This window comes from Dasypus novemcinctus, chromosome X (assembly GCF_030445035.2).
Source record: "Dasypus novemcinctus isolate mDasNov1 chromosome X, mDasNov1.1.hap2, whole genome shotgun sequence".
NCBI classification, from domain to species: Eukaryota; Metazoa; Chordata; class Mammalia; order Cingulata; family Dasypodidae; genus Dasypus; species Dasypus novemcinctus.
Genome location: NC_080704.1, coordinates 184598342 through 184616454, shown reverse-complemented (window position 1 = coordinate 184616454; position 18113 = coordinate 184598342). Strand labels below are relative to the sequence as shown.

The following is an 18113-nucleotide window of genomic DNA, read 5'->3' as shown; positions in this document are numbered from 1 at the left end:
AATGTGGTCTGTCTTGGTAACTGACCTTTGTGCACTTGAAAATAATACATTGCTTTTTGGTTTTGTTGGGTGAGGTGTTTTAAATATCTACTAGACTAAATTGGGTAATAGTGTTCTTCAGGTAAATTATGGGCAGTTTACAAAGACATACAAAAATGGCTCAAATACAATAAGATTAGAATCTGATAACCCATAAGTGTGTGCTATAGTTTTCTGTTGAAATGTAAAATTTCTCTTTATGGTCACCTTACTTTGGTTGAAAGATAATCCCAAAGAAAGATTATTCTTGATCATAAAATAAGGCTGCATTTATTAGGTTCGGCCTGATTATTTACATAGGTGCATCAAGAATGGTAATTTACCATATAAGCTTTTTAAGATTGTTCTGATGGAAGTTTCTATAAAGAATCTAAGCTGAGACTTTTAAATGCCTGTTTAAGCTAGGAAGCCAAGCCAAGAGCAACCAGATTTCTCATACAGTACGTATAGTTTTGGGTGACTTCCTCTTTCTTCAGGTCCCTATAATATAATATGGTTCCTGGACCTGCTAGGAAGTGACTTTCCTCACTCATCTGTAAGAATAGAAACCCTGTAAACCAAAGTACCAGGCTGCTTTTTACAAGAGGGCTTTATAAGCATTTTCTCCATAAAATCAACCTTAGTTCCTGAAGTGTCTTGTCATATCTGATTAAACGAGCATCACTTTAAAATATGACGTTTTAGTTAAAGCCTTGGTTACATAACCAATGACTCCAATTATGTCTTGTTAAGAAGGATGGCAAATTCCTTTAAAATTTATGCAAATAATTATATTGCCGTGAAAATAAGAATATTCAAGAGTTGTTGTTTTTTAATTCTGGAAGGATCAGGCAGGGAGAAAAAGATAAATGTGTCATTTCCATTTATAAAAGCATAGTCTGTCAAATTTCTATGAATTACAGATAGCCTAAGGGAAAAGAAAAAGGAGTTCCTTATATCCAGAAAACAGAATATTAAAACATCAGCAATATTTCAAACAAAACCCAAAATCATCCTGTATCAGTTCATTAACTCCTTGTGTAATTAATCCTTGTTCTGCTTGATATTGGGCCTCATGAATCCATCAGCTTCTCCACTAGAGTTCTGGAAATCTTGACTCGATCAGTGGTGTGGGGTCCTCTGGAAAATCCCAGAGACAGTTTGCGATCAAGACGATATCATCTAAGATTTGGGGAAGGCAAAATGTCAAAACCTGTCAGAAGTCTAAAAGAAGAACTAAATAATTGGAAGATCATTCCATGCTCATGAATTGGAAGACTAAATATCACTAAGATGTCAATTCTACTTAAGTTGATACAGATTCAATGCAATCCTGATAAAAATTCGTACAGCATTTTTTAAACAAATGGAAAACACGATTGTCATATTTATTTGGAAGAGTAAGGGGCCCCGAATTAGCAAAAACAGCTCAAAAAGGAAAAGCGGGGCGTAGACCCCGGCCGGGGCAAGCGGCCTCTGCGACTTCTGCAGCTGTTGCCCCGGGCCGGGGCGCCTGGCGTTTGGCGCCTTCACTGGCCTGCTAGTCCCGCTCGCCGCCACCCGCGGCCGCCCTCCCAGACGCGACCACGCAGCGCCCGGGAGCTGGAGGAATAAATTCCAATGAGTGTGAAAACACATCAAGAAAGAAGAAAATGTCAGAGGAATTTGAAGCCAATATTATGGGTTCTTTAATAGATATGCCATTTGCAGCTATAGATATAAAAGATGATTGTGAATTCACTGATGTATCTCAAATAAATTCAAAGAGAAGTCAAGAAAATGAATGGAACAGGAAAGATGAAATAAAGAAGAGGGAAAAAAACCCTAAAAGATTATCAACCCAACTATTTCCTGTCTATTCCAATCACCAACAACGAGATTACAAGTGGAATTAAGATCCTGCAAAATGGAATAATTCAACAAGATTATCAGCTGGCCAAAGGACATGGTGGGTAACGGTTCCTTTCATATTTCCCTGCTGGTGATGCAGTTACTAAACGAAGATGAAGTGAACGCTGGTATTGATGCTCCTTTGGAATTAAAACCATTCATAGAAGAACCCCTTCAAGGAAAGCATTTGACTTTGCTTTCAAGGGATTGACACTTTTGGAAATCAGATTGTATTTGTGAAGCTGGCAGAAGGAGATCACTTAAGCCCACTTTTGGAGATAGCAGGTACCAGGGCCAGGGATCGAACCCAGGATCTCATATGTGGGAAGCAGGTGCTCAACCTATTGAGCTATGTCTGCTCACTGAGGTCTAAATCTTTACATGAAAATAAAATTCAGTCCTGGTGTTCTAGAAATCCCCTATGGATGATGTACCAGAACTCTATCTGGCAGCTCACTCAGATGCAGTGATTGTTAGGATAAGAAGAGACCTAAGACATAATTTATTATGGCCTGATTAGTTTTCCCGACAAAGTTAAGGGATGTGTCCAAAAATGCATTTTGAATAACTGAGAAAACTAGGCCGGTGTTTGAATGCTCATCTGGTTCTTTATCCTTAACCCTGGTGGAATGAATATGGTTCCTGTTGAATTCATTTTGACGTCAATATGTAATTTTAAAGACTTGCTTTAAGAATGAAACGTTTTGAAATTCTATTTGACAGTTTTACACAATAATTGATGGGAAATATATATTTAGAAATAATGAGAATAAAATTTTAAATCAGATTTCAGCATTATATAAGCTTTAGGGAAACGTAAGAATCCTTTACATAGTAGTAATAGGAGAACAAAAAGAATTCTACTGCTTTTATTTCTTTAGGTTTTTAGAGGACTAAAAAGTGATTAAAAAATCTTTTGGGATTTTTCATATTTTATGAGACATAAGTTTACTATAACTTACCTAGTATTAGAAAATATCTTCCAATTGGAAAACATGCAAAGAACTTATTGCTTGCTATTGCACAATGTATTGTTTAATCACAAATCAATCTTTTAAAAACAAATATCTAATGAATTACTTCTGTTCCATATCATTTTTATCAAATTTTTTCAAATTCTTTACATTTTAAGTAAATGTATTATTGCCACCACATATTTAAGAGTTCACCTTAAGAAACTCTTATGTAAAAATAAACATATAAAATCAGAGATTTTAGTCCTAGTGAATAATAAGAACTGTTGGATCAAAATTTGATATAACTGAAACTAGTAAATTAAAAACTGTAGTTTCCATAAAAGCAATAATACAAATGAGATAATATGCAAAAAACTAATGCAATAGTGAAGAACAATGCACATGTATACTATTTTAATTTTTGTTAGTAAAAGTCTTTCCCTTAAAAAAAAAGAAAAGAAAAAGCGAAGTTGGAGAACTTCCACTTCTGAACTTCAAATCATATATCTACAGTGGTAAAAACATGGTAATGGCATAAAGGTAGACACATAGACCAATGTAACCAAACTGATGGTTCAGGAACAGACCCTTATATCTATGTTCAAGTGATTTTTAACAAGCTTGTCAAACCCACCCAGCTGGGGCAGAATAGTCTATTCAATAAATGGTGCTGAGAGAACTGGATATCTATATCCAAAAGGAAAAAAAGAAAGTCCCATCTCACACCTTATATAAAAATTAACTCAAAGTGGATCAAATACCAGAATATAAAAGCTAGAATCATAAAGCTCCTAAAAGAAAATGAAGGAAAACATCTTTAAGACCTGATGGTAGGTGGTAGTTTCTTAAACCTTACACCAAAACCACAAGCAATGAAAGAAAACATGGATAAATGGGACCGCCTCAAACTTAAACACTTTCGTCATTCAAAGGACTTCATCAGGAAGATGAAAAGGCAGCCCACTCAATGGGAAAAAATATTTGGAAATCACATATTTGATAAGGGTTTGATTTCCGTTCTATGTAAAGAGATCATACAACTCAACCATAAAAGAGCAAGCAATCCAATTGAAAAATGGGCAAAAGACTTAAATAGACATTTATCCAAAGACGAAATACAAATGGCCAAAAATCTCATTTAAAAAAAGGTTCAATATCTCTAGCTATTAGGGAAATGCAAATCAAAATGACAATGAGATATCATCATAGTGAGTAGCAGCTAGATTACAAATGGGATTGTGGTTGAAAAGGATAGCCCAGGGATGCAAATGTCAATTGAAAGAAAGCTAGAGAATAATCTAGGGACTGAATGACATGGTGAATTCAAATGTGGATGAGAATTGTGGTTAATAATACAAATGCAAGAATGTCCTGTGAACAAGAACTGATGTATGTCACTATTGCAGAGTGGTGGGAATATGGAGAAACATGGGAAAATACAATTAATGTAACCTATGGACTATAGTTAACAGCAATACTGTAATATCCTTGCATCAGTGCAAAGTTGTACTGTGTTAATAAAAGGGGCTATGGAAAAATATGCCAAATGTATGTTTTGGACCATAGTTTGTGGTAAAATTCTGACGATATTATCTCACAATTTGTAACAAATATTCTATGATGGTGTGGTGTGTTGGTGAAGGGGTGTTTTGTGGGAATTCTACACATACACATGATTGTTTTTTAAGTCCACAACTAATCCATGCAGTGCAGCAGTGCTCCAAAATGTATTCACCAAATGCAATGACTATGCCACAATGATGAAAGAGGTTGTTCATGTGGGAGGAGGTGGGAAGTTGGGGTGTGGGGTATGAAAGAACTTTTTTTTAATGTAACTTTTTTTGTGATCTACGTATCTTCAAAAAATACAATAAAAATAAATAAATGCTCAAAAACATATATATGTATTTTTTAAATGTCCAAAAAAGGAGGGGAGGATTGTTAGATGATGCATTTAGACCAGGGGTTCTTACCTTTTTTGTTCCATGGACCCCTTTTCCAGTCAGGTGAAAACCAGGGATCCCTTATTAAATTCAGATTATACTATATATTATTTAATAAATATATAATACCTGCACGAACACATCCTCACTAGAATAATGGTTTATTTTAAAAATTTCAGTTCAAGCTCACAGACCCTTTGTTCAGAACACATGATTCAGATTGAGGAAATGTTATCCCTGATTTATAATGATGAAATATTACCCTTGATTTAGATTGAAGAAATGATGGTCATTGTTAAATATGAGATTGCATCCATGGGGAACGTCTGCTTTTGTGTAAGTTCCTATGATACAAATTTCAAAAGGTGGGTCTAGAGCTCAGATCTTCCAGAGGACTTGGAGGAATGTTTCTTGCACCACGGCTTGCTTCTGAATTGTACCAGGAATTCTCAAGTACACAGTTACCTTATTACCTCCAGCTTTTCTTCTTTAACTATATCAAGACCTCCATCTTTTATGCTTTACTTTCTTTTGAGATGAATTCTCTGGGATAATGTGGTCATTTCTTTATCCCATCAGTGCCCGAACAGTCTCATGTGTACACACCCATGCACATATACTCTCTGCCCCTCATCCTCACAGATATTGCTCCTGGCTCACATCACAGCTCAGGTTGCAGGTGCTGCTCCCATGTCTGGGTTACCTAGAGATCCTGCCAGGTGAGTCTGTTGTTTATAACTCAGCCACCTATAGTTCCAGAGATAGAAGGGAGAAGGGTCTTTCCACAAGAAATAAAATGCTGGTTTTCCTGCTTGAAGCATTAAAAATAAAAAAATAAACAGAGAAGGCAATATGATTGTAAAAAAAGAAACAAAAAAAAGCTTAGTTCTTTGTAAGTGAGAAGACTTGGTTCTCTTAATCAAGGACATGAAAAAATCAACACAAAGGACAGGAAATTACTTTGATAAGAAACAGAATCTGTGCTTTCAGACCAATTACTCTGTATACTATTTGATTCTAAGGCTCTTAAAAACCTTATAGATAAACCCATCAAGTCTTACCCAACTTGACCACATGAAATAAAATTCCTTTTCCACAAACCTTATACAACTTTTCATATCAATTCAGACTTTATCTTACATTTTACTCTTTCTCATTCTGCAATTAATCATTTTACTTTAGAACAGAACTACTCTCTTTATCCTTAAGGAAAACACATTCTGCACACGCTACATACAAAATTTAGCATACGGTTTTAAATTACCAAGAGATCTTGGATTCTGACTTTAAGCTGACACCCTACAAAACACAATTATTCCACAACTGAAGCACCTACAACCAGATCACCTAGAAGCAGCCACACCACAGCAGCTGCCACCATCGCAACCATCACCACAATAAACCACTGCCACCTCTCAGCAATAGCCCTGCTCAGAATCCTCCAGGGCCTGCAGTTATGACAAGAACAACAACATTCCTGGCAGAAACTAGAATACAGTTTACCAAGGGCCAGGTGGGGCGGAGAACGGGGAGCTAATGCTTAAATGGGCCAGAGTTTCTATTTGGGGTGATGGAAAATAGTTGGTAGTAGACGGTGGTGATGGTGGCACAGCGTTGTGAATGGAATTAATATCACGGAATTATATAATTGAATGTGGTTAAAAGAGGGAAATTTTAGTTTGTATATATGTTACCAGAATACAAATTATCTACAAAAAATGCAAAATCAAAAAAATGTTCAGCCACGAGTCAGACACAAGCACATAATTAGAGAATTCACTGGCTTGTAGAAAAGAAGTGGCTTTCTGTCCTTGTCCTACTCCTATTTTAACCAAAATTATGTTCCTATCAGTTGGGACAAGTTGAGGTTAGCTGTTCAACATGACAGGTAAAGCTTCCCCACTAATTTTTTTTCTTCTTTATTTTCTTTTAAATGTTACATTAAAAAAATATGAGGTCCCCATAAAGCGCCCACCCCACCCATAACACACCTCCAACATCAACAAACTCTTCCATCATTGAGGCACATCCACTGCACCCAGCAAATATATTCTGAAGAACCCCTGCAGCACATGGACAGTGGTCCACATTGTAGTCCACACTCTCCCCGAGTCCACCCAGTGAGCCATGACAGGACACACAACGTCCAGCATCCATCCCTGCTGCACCACCGAGGACAACTCCAAATCCTGAAAATGCCCCCACACCATATCTCTTCTTCCCTCTCCCGACCATCAGCAGCCACCGTGGCCACCCTCTTCACATCACTACTACAATTTTTTCCCTTACTAATCACAATAGTTCCCTGAGCTGAACACCAGTAAGCCCACTCTAATCCATATTCTATTCCTCCATCTTGTGGACTTGGGACGGCTGTGTCCAGTGCCCCCCTACATCAAGTGGGGGCTTAGATCCCACATGGATGATGGATGCAATTCTCCTGCTTGCAACTGTAGGCATTCTTGGCTCCCTGTTGTGGGGGTTGACCCTCTTCACCTCCCTGTCAGCTGGCCAGGGTAAGTCCAAGAAACCAGAGGGTAGGAGCTGCAAGTCTCCTGAGGCCCAAGGCCTGGCCGTCACATGAACAGTTCAGAGATTCAGGTCTCCTGGGTATACACCAACCCAAACGCCAATTGCAGGTCCGGTAAAAGTAGCAGAAGAGGCATGGGTAGAAAGGTTATATCTGAGTCCAACTCCATCACACTCAGGAACACAAACTCCAAAGTAGGGCCAACTGAAATGGCCCTGAACTCCAGAGCCATCTGCCTTGACCAGATGGTCAAGCATGGGTCACTGCAGCCCACAGGAGAACCAGCACCTGGGTTTCCATCTACCTTGGCTGTCTCTGGTACCCAGCTGAGGCATGCATAAGCATCACCCCCTGATGACCTCCCATCTCTTTTTTGGAGACTCTTAGCCATATAAACTCACTTGTCCTTTCCATTTCCCCATTTTTATCTGAAGTCAAAAAATAGTTTTTAACACCTGATATTACATGTAGGCTGAGATATTCTGCCGGTCTAAGTTAACCTCTTTGTTCATGGTCTTTTTGTAGTTACATCATCAGCTGGTGCTTGTTGGTAATCCCTCAATGCCAGGGAAGCTTATCCCCAGGAGTCATGTCCCATGCTGGGGGAAAGGCAATGCGTTTACATGCTGAGTTTGGCTTTGAGAGGGGCCACATTTGAGCAACACAGAGGCTCTCAGGAGGTAACTTTTAGGCACCCCACAGCTATAGGTCTAGTTCTAGTTCATATTTCAGGCACACAGGCTCATAATTGTAGCCATCAGTATCAAGGGCTCATTGTTGGACCATCCATTTTTATTGGTCTTTGCCTTTGCACTTGGGGGATTGTTGTCGTTCCATTGGGGAATGTGATAGAGCTCCCCTGGTCAGGAATTCAGCACTCTCTCATCTGCTGTTTCCAACTGAAACCACTATAAAAATATCCAAACCTTTCTATGTACCCTGTATACATGCCCTGGAGAACTCTCTCGCAACCGTGTGCCCCCCACCAATGACATACCACACAAGTGCTCCTCCCCCACCATAGTTGAATCTCTCTGTAGTTCAAAACTTCTTCAAAAAGGAAGCCCAATATATTGCCAGGTTCCAAACAACCAGAGTTTTGGACGGCCACTTAGAGATGTGCTTTCCACGGAATTCCCTATGAAGAGATTTCCAGGGAATTTCTTGGCTTATTGTACTCATTACTATCATTTCTTGGCAGACAAGTGGTCAATGGGACTGTGATTAACATCTAGAACCGCAAGGGAACACTCACCAAAGGCAGGGAGACCTTCCAGACGTCCATCCCACCTAAACACAGCACATGGGATTTGGGGGCTTCCACTTGAGTCTCTTCTGGTCTTGCTTGGAGGTATCCCCCTCTCTTCCCAGACTCTCCCCAAGTCAGCCGGTATGCTCCTCCAAGCACAAAAAAAGAAAAAAGGGTGGGGGGGGGAAACACCAGAAAATCGAACCCACACTAGCCAGGCCCCCCTACTTCACATACACGGAATCCCTCCCACCCACGGAGTCAGTCCAAAACCAGAGGGTCCCAGGAACGCCCCCCACTAATATTTGAGGAGACTTTTAAGGTTTTTCTTTGCTCTGATGTGTAATCTTATGGAAGTTTTGTCCTATTCCTCAGGTCTTTTTTTGATCCTCAGGTTTACTGTAGAAAGATGGATGCTGTAGGTCCCTTTCCGGGTCAGTCAAATCAGCTTTTGCCATTCATGATTTAGCATTTGCGGTTCCGACCCACATGTGATGTGGTTGGGTAACCCCGGATCACTTGAACCCCAAAGAAATCTCTGGTCGTGTTTGGGTTTATGGAAATCTTTAATTATAACTCTTAATTCAGTTCCAGACCAAGGTTTAAATTCTACAATTGTCTGCATCGCTGGGTCATGGGAAGGATGGATCTTTAGAGGCAAGTCACCTACATGAGCCCCACTTTCATCCTCCTGGGAGACCCTTCCAGGCTTCACTAACACTCTGCAGTTTGAAGAATAGAGGTGCTTCCCATGTTTTAATCTTATTCCTCCTAAGTCAAGAGCAGAGGATGATGAAAGCATAGGTATTTAGGTTCTCTAGGGACATATTTTAATATTTCTTTTTTTTTTCTTTTTAGTCAACGCTGTCCCAGAAATGAGCATTATTTTTTTCTGGATTCCAATACAGAACAAGTTTCTTTTACGGTTTGTCATCAAAACATTTAGTAAAAGCTATAGGAAAGCTATGTATATAGTTTCTAACTGTTGTGGGGCCAGGGGAGAAACGCATTACAATTGGGGTGGATGTGGGTGTTGAAGGAGGTGAGAATGGGTCTTCCTTAAAAGCCAGAAATCAGTCATGGTGGCAGTGGGGGAGTTGGCAGTATTCACACCATGGGAGTAATATGCCTAAGATTTAGGAAGAACACTCTGGATGTTGGGTGTACAACAGTTTGAAGGGAGCAAGGACACCAGCCAAGAGTGCTGATGGCCAAGTGGATTAAAACAGTGTGGGTGAGGGGTAAAAGGACAGTTTACAAGGCATCTTTTGTGCCTTTTTACCACCAGGAAACTAGCTCTGTTTTCAGGATTTTTATGGGAGATTTTTACCTGGGAGTAAAAGTGGTATTATATTAGGAAGGACTTAGCACCTAGATGTAAATCTTCTTTCAGGCACTCCATACACCAGAACTAATGCAGAATTGTAGTAGGTAGCAATATGCAGGTCATCCACTGGATACTCGAAGGACAGAGCTGAAAAAATGAATAGACATAAAAGGAAGATCCTCTCACTCATTTTTGTATCCCCTCCCCCTTTGCGGCTTGCTTGCTGTCTGCTCTTTGTGCCCATACACTGTGCATTCTTCCGTGTGTCTGTATTTATTTTTATTTATTTCCCCCTCGCTTGTGGCTTGCTTATTGCCTGCTCTCTGTGTCCACTCACTGCATGCTCTTCTGTGTTTTTTTTTACTTGTCTCCCTTTTTGTTGCATCACCTTGCTGAGTTGGCTCTCCGTGGCATTTGCAGGGCCAGCAGGGCTCCATGGTGCTTGCAGGCCAGTGGCTCTCCATAGCATGCGGGTGAGCCTGCCTTCACAAGGAGGCAGGAGACATTGAACCCAGGGCCTCCCATATGGTAGATGGGGGCCCAACTGATTGAGCCACAGCCGCTTCCCCTCTCACTCATTTTTTTTTAAGATTTATTTTTTATTTATTTCTCTCCCCCACCCCTGCCCCAGTTGTCTGTTCTCTGTGTCCATTTGCTGTGTGTTCTTCTGTGTCTGCTTGTATTCTTGTCAGCGGCACCGGGAATCTGTGTCTCTTTTTTGTTGTTGTTGTTGCATCATCTTGCTGCATCAGCTCTCCCTCTGTGCGGCACCACTCCTGAGCAGTCTGGACTTTCTTTAGTGCTGGGCTGCTCTCCTTACGGGGTGCACTCCTTGCGTGTGGGGCTCTCCTACGCAGAGGACATCCCTGCGTGGCATGGCACTCCTTGTGTGCATCAGCACTGCATGCGGGTCAGCTCTGCATGGGTCAAGGAGGCCCTGGGTTTGAACCGTGGACCTCCCATGTGGTAGGCGGATGCTCTATCCATTGAGCCAAGTCCACTTCCCTCTCACTCATTTTTAACATTTGAAATTAATTAAAATAGCATTCCTTAAATTCCTTTCATGTATTTTTCATTGAATTTTCTCATGGGTAAAATGGACTCTACTTCTTTAGGGCATCTCACTATACAATGAGATCATACCAGGAAAAAGGAGAAACAAAAAGAGGAACTTCTTTTTTTCCATACTTTTTTTAATTTGAAAAATCGTAGTTTTATAGAAAAATCATGTAGAAAGTACAGAGTTCCCATATACCCCATATGCAGTTTTGCAGTTTTCCCTGTTATTAACACTTTGCATTAGTTTGGTATGTTCGTTTATAATTGATGAAACAATAGTATCATAATTATGCTAATAACTACAGTCCATAGTTTACATTGTTTCATTCTTTGTGTTGTACACATTTACGACATTTCTCAGTTTTTATTTTGGTGGTAAACATATGACTTAAAATCAAAAGGGGAACTTCTAATGGAAACGTGAATCACACATTGACTAATGTATTTCAGACATAGTGGAAATATTACCAAAGCTCCACACAACGGCATCAGAATGAGCTGGAGCCGAACAAGGACGTGGGTGTCCTCATAATCCAAGCAAGAGACGACGTGAGGGCAGTTTTGTATAAGTGTGCTCTCTTTTCCCTTGAGAGATGTGAAAATGAGAATCTGAGCTCCCTGCGTATGAACCAAACAACCGGAGTTTTGGATGGCCACTTAGAGATGTGCTTTCCACAGAATTCCCTATGAGATTTCCAGGGAATTTCTTGGCTTGTTGTACTCATTACTATCCTTTCTTGGCAGACAAGTGCCCAGACTCTGAATTTGACTGGTCACCAGTGAGAAAGACCAGAGGTAGGGGGGTACCTCCAAGCAAGACCAGAAGAGTCTCAAGTGGAAGCCCCCAAATCCCACGTGCTGTGTTTAGGTGGGATGGACGTCTGGAAGGTCTCCCTGCCTTTGGTGAGTGTTCCCCTGTGGTTCTAGATGTTAATCACAGTCCCATTGACCAGGGCCTCCTCCCTACCAGGCTCTGTTTCAGGAGCTTGGTGCACATCATCTCATCAAATGCTCAAGCCTCTGGGAGGCAGGTCCTATTTATTATTAGGCCCCATTGTCAAAGGAGGACATCGTGCCTTTGGAGGCATTCATCACATTCTCCAAAGGTGGACAGGATTTATACTCAAACTCAAGCTCTTCCTATCCTGCTCTGCTGCTGCTGATCTCGCTTGTGTGGTGCCAGTCATGCCTCATTTCCAATCAGCTTGGCTGATTGTTAGTTGAATTAATGTATTTTGTAGCCTCTCTCACAAATCAGTACTAATTGCATAGGTAAAGCTAATTTACGCCGATGATAGGCTCTACAGATAAAAAGCATATCGGCATACATGTAATCGTCACCCCCTTGCAGGTAATCTGAAAGAAGTGAAGTGATTTGTTTAAGGAGAAGGCAGGTGCACGTGAGGGTCAGGGAAAGCTGGGACCTAGCTTCTCTGCCCCTCACATAGAAATGTTACATAAAAGCCTATCAGGCTACGCAATTTCTGCTCTATCATTTCCTGGTCATTTTAGCTGTCAGGCCATGCCGAAGCTTTTAAACTTAGTGATTAGAATTTGGTTTTGGTGCCTGAGGGCTGTAGCTACAGCTACAAATTCGAATGGTCTATTTAAGATGCACTTCAGGGGACCCATGCTGTTTTAAAAATGAGTCATCTTGTGAATCTGTGTTTAGGAGCTTGTTTCTACATTTCATAAAGGTTAGGGATTTGGTCTTTCGTTTCTGGACGGAGAAAAGAATACATCTAAAGACTAACCTCCCTGCCCAGGAACGGCTGAATTTTGGAGACAGAAGGATTGAGCAGAAGATTGACAGCTCCAGAGGCTTTTCTGTGACATGTCATCCTTATCTGAGGAGCATGCATTGTCACTTTCATTTAATATTAAAAGTTATATTAAATTAATATTTACTTTGCTTACCCTACACTTGGTGGTGTAGCAGAATTAAAGGTGACTTTCTCTTAGCTCATTGAAGGTTTTTTTAAGTAGTCACAAAATTGGCCAGCTTGAGAAAAGACTTGCTAAATCTCTTCCTCAGTGAGGATTATTCAGGTTTGGAATGGGTGACTGACAGGGGGTTGTGGAATCACCCTCCCTGCAAGCCTTTAGAAATGGACCCAGAAAGTTAGATCACGAAATGGAGGGCCACGCAGCAAGGCCTGCGTGGCTCTCCAGGAAAAGACAGGGGAGGAGGGCAGATAAGGAGGTACGAACCAGAACATGGCCATGCAGTAGGGTTCCTCTTACTGGAGGCAATAGCAGGGGTTGTGTTGGGTTGCACAGTTGCCCTCCCCCATGGCGCCAGGCACCACCCGATCCCCTGCTAACTCAGACAGCTCAGACTGGCAACAGAGCCATGGAGCTCTGTTGGTGCCGTTTTGGTGTCCCTCGGGCCAGAATGGCCCTTTTAATTAGGAGGAGGTCTGAGCTGCCAAGTCTTGCCAAGGAGTCAGGATGGGACTCAAAAGGCCCCAATCCTCTGGATTCAAAACTCTCAGAGAGGTAGCTTTGCCAGGATCCTGGGGTCCGGGATTGGGGAAGGGCAGAGAGCCCAGCCTATGACAGAGCCTGGCACTCTTGCTAAGTGCCAGGCGGAAGGAGCCCTGCATGCAGCTCAGTGCCCCACCATCTCGCGCTTTGCACTCTGGGAGCCCCCGCCCTGCGGGGGGGGGGTTCAGCGTGGGAGGAGCCGCCGGAGCGCATCTCACTGCCTGGCACCACTCAGGGCTTCCCACATCGACGCCCCACCCCGCGCATCTACTCCGCGCCGTGCCCTCTCCCCACTCTTGGAGATCCCGGGCTGAGCTGAGGTATAGGCGGAGAAGACGCTGCTGTGAGGTAAAGGAGCCCCTGAGCCCTGCAGCCGACCCCTTTTCCCCAGAGCCCCCCGGGAGGATGGGTTGGCGAGGTAGGCTAAGTCCAGGACGCTGAGGAACCCCGCGTGGCCAAACCGCTAGCGGGTCGGTCCATCATGAGGCAACCACTCGGGTCTGGGAGTTCTAGAAGTTTCCTGGTGTGGCGGTGTCGCAGAGATTTGAGAGGCAAGTGAGGGCGCCCTAAAACTAGACGGTCTGTGGGCGGCGTGAGTCCGAGCGAGGACGGTTGGACAGGTGCATGTAAGAGCGATCGCCATTAGCAGGGTTGAGGAGACGAAGAGGCTCCATGGCCCTTGGGGCGGGGGCATGAGGATCGCTGTGAACGTCCAGACTCGCAGGCGGTGTGCCATCAGTGAAGTTTTAAAGGATCTCCTCGATATTTTTTGGTTTCAGAATGAGTAGGGGCTCGCTTTGGGGCAGGATTTGGCGTTCTCCAAGACAAAGAGCATAGAAGTCGTGAGATAGCGGAATTGCTTCAGAACAGTCTTGGGCAGTTCTTGGAAAATGGAGTAATAGGAACGTAAAATCTGAAACATCGGTTACAGACCGAAAGAGTTTGAACAGAGGTAGCTGAAGCCCACCCAGATATAGATTTACCCGCCCAAAAATGTGGGACGCCGGCACCAGGGAAAGCCGGGTGCCAGGCGGTTTGAGAAAAAGCACGTGGTCGCTCAGGGTTTGGTTTCGTTTCAGTGGATGTTTCTGTGCCTATGATTTATTCGAGGAGTATAGAATAGAAAATAGGGCAAGAGAGGGGAGGAACTTAAGAAATTCCCAATTCATTTTCTATCGATATGAAAAGGATGGACATATTCAGTCGCTGGTGTGTGTGTGTGTCTCTCATGGCTTTTGACTCTTGTATATACTTAAGAAATGAAGTTCTCATTTAATAATTGGGCCAAATGAATTATTAGTGTGGCTGCAGAAATCTAGGAGGCACTGTTAAAATACTTCATTAACTTTACTTTGTTATAGGCAAACGTGTATTGGCTACCTTCCATAAATCCTCATTCTGCTTGTAAACAGTGGTGTAGTTTGTTAGTCTGCAAATAAAACTACCATGAAACCATATGCTAGTGATTTGAAGATAGAATTCCTAAAAGGAAAAAGAAAATATCCGTGAAATGTGATGTATTCTTTTTTTTTTTTTTGGGGGGGGGGCATTTTATTTTATTTATTTTTAATGTTTTTTTTTAAACTAAATTTAATAGATCACAAGGAACATTACATTAAAACACATAAAAAAACCATAAGAGGTTCCCATATAACCCACTCCCCAACCCCCCACCTCATGTGATGGATTCTTAAATATAGTAAAATGTGACAGCATAGCTGCCAGTACTGGAGTGAGGACAGTGACTAGCAAACTAGGGAGATGCATCTCAAAGGTGCATAAGACTTCAGAGGTTGTGAGCAAAGTCAGGGCAGGGAGCTAGTATTTTTTAAATTTGAAGGAATTTTGCTGCCTGTTCAAAATGAAAAGCCCCAAATGTACTTGCAAATCCTTCTCAGGTGGAGGCAAACACATGAAAACAGGACAGCTGTGGTATCTGGCCAGGCTCTGAGGTCCTGGAAAAGAAGGATATTTCTCAGGCCACTTTTTCTGGGGCATTGGAGTCCTGTGTCGCCTACTTGTCAGTAGTTATCCAGAGGTAGATAGCTAATTTCTCTGACCCCAAACATGACAAAGGAAAGTGAGAATAATGTTTTTGTTATACAAATTATGAGGACATTTTGCCTTATTGTTTTTCAACTAATTTAAAAAATCAAAGGAAATAAGAGATTGGCTTTTTAAGGGACTAATTACTCTCTCCAGGGATTGTATGTGTGTGTATTTTCCCCTTTCTTATTTAAAATGGCCTGAGGAGTTCCATATTGCTTGATAATGAGGAGCAGTGCTAGGAGGGCTAATCACCCAGGTTTCTCGCTGGACAGCTTGTATTTATCTCTTTCTGGAGCTTTTTAGCAGATATAACTCTTTCAAAGCCATAAAGATTCAAATAAGAGCATGAGCGCCAGTGCCTTCTGCATTTTGTTGAGGTTGGCATATGAGCATATGAGCCTTCTCTGGGTCTGGGCTTGAAGGTAGCCCTTAATCCATTTATTTTTCAAGCATTTATTGAGTACCTACTATGTGCGTGGTGCCATGCTAGTTGCTGTAGGTCCCCCTCGCCTTCAAAAAGCCTCAGAAGATGCCCTCTCAGTGGCTCAAAGTCAGGGGCTATGAGAATGGAGCCCAGAGGAGGGAAAGCCAAACACTGAAATGGCTGCCCAGAGTAGGTGCTATGTTGAGGAAGGAGCAAAATTTTACTTGGAAAAGAAGAAGAGCGAGATAATTGCTGCAGAGAGAAGAGGGTGTGCTAATGGTGTGCCTTTCTCTGGGTCTGCCTTTCAAGGTTGTGTCCTGGGCACCTAACATAGCAAGGATCTGTTGAATTGAATTCGAATGCAAAGCCATAAAAAACAGCTGATGTTTTAAATATCAGGACTGGCTGAAAGGAAGAAGTGATTTGAGAGGGGCCTGCAAAGAGAGGCCAGGGGCCAAATCTTGGAGGGCCTTGTAGGCAAAGGAAGGATGCAGTTCTTTACCCTGGTGAGAGTTAGAAAAGGCCACTTGATATAGGTTAAGTTTTTTTTAGTTATTTAGTTATTTACAAAGAGAATGTGCATGTGGTCATGTATTATGTGTATAATAGAATCAAAATTACTTTTTAAAATGTAAGCTATATTTAAAACCATTGAAAAGAAATTAAAATTACTTGTGACACAAAAGATATTTAGCAACCCTATGGAAGACGGACTTCCCTTGTACTTTGGAATGGTTTGAGGTTCTTTGTGACAGAGGAGCTTGGGCAGTGGGTGAGGTCAGTGGGGAAAGCAGCTTTTCTCATCCTGTTGGTTATTCTACTGCTAAATGATTCTCTCTGGGATCATTGCCTTGTAAATATTCTTTATTTCTATCAAAAAATAAATTTTTAAACAGTGCTGAGAGAGGTTATGTGATATATTAAGGCATCGTACTGATGTGTGGCATATCTTCACAGATAAATAAAATAACATGGTAATGAAATTCTCCCCATTGTTCTTAACGAGATGAACTACAGCTTTGACCCTACTTAGTCTTCCTTATTTTGAGGTCAGTCACTTAACTCTGAGTACCATGGCAGAGGGAGATCCACAGGCTGTAAGTCCATCCCAGATGGTGGCAGGCCTTGCTGCCTGTGATGTCTGCCCTTAGCAGGTTCCTTCTTCATTCACTCAGGGCTGCAACTGTGGAAAGGAAAAAAAATGTAATTTCCCAAACAGCCATAAATCCCTCCTGTTTTAGAAAATGAAGGAACTTTGCAGTCAAATAGGTAGCCAGTTTATTTTAATTACACCAGAAGACATTAATGGTGTCTGAAATATTACTGCCAACTGAAGTTGTTGAGGTATCATTTTCCTAGAAAATAGTCCAGTTGTGTCTGAAGTACATGGATTTGTGCTTATTTCTGTGCCTGTTCTAGAAGAAAAGGGAGCATTGAGGTGTGGCAGCACCAAGGCAGCAAAAGAGAATCCTTTCCATTCAACTCCAGAGTACGGTTGGAAAGCATTTGACTCATGATTTTGAAAGTACCCAGGCTGATGTGGATGGGTTGGAGAGGTTTAGTGATGGGAAAGCCTGGGCCGCCTAATGCTTTAGTCCACACTTAGAGTTACCTGCCACTGGGCCTGGACTGGCCCTGCCCAGGACAACTGGTGTCAAAATCTCCTTGCCTTGAGGGTCTCTTCTCTGGGCTGCAGAGCACAGCCTTGTGGCCTCTTTCTCTTACCCCATTTTCCAGCATGTCAGCAGTGGGTGTGGAGTAGCCTTCAGAATGTGCCATTTGGCTGACCTTTGTGTGCAGAGTTGTGTGCATACTCCAGTACCCAATTTTTCAGATTATATAAATGAAATGAGTGAAAATCCTCTTACTCCTCTTAAATTAACTGAAAACTGACTGTGTTGATATGGTAATTATAGTTGCGGGAGAGCAGTTGGTTAATGGTGGTAAAATAAAAATTTGGGAGAAAGGAATAAGGCAAGCGAGTGGGAAAGGTCCTACTTAGAGGACGCCCATAAGCTAGTGGGAGAGAAAGACTTGCAAACAAATTATTGTACCCTGAAGTGCTTTGCTTGGTGTTTTAATGTGTGACCTTGCTAACACAGAGGAAGAAGTGACCAATTTACCTTGAGGAGGAGGGCCTCAGGAAAATCTCCCTTGAACAGGGGAAATTAAGTTGGACTT

General features: G+C 41.9%; 1 pseudogene; it reads left to right on the top strand.

Moving 5' to 3' along the window:
• Window positions 1–1670: 1670 nt before the first annotated feature.
• On the top strand, window positions 1671–2378 carry LOC111765496 (A-kinase anchor protein 7 pseudogene; annotated as a pseudogene).
• Window positions 2379–18113: the final 15735 nt, after the last annotated feature.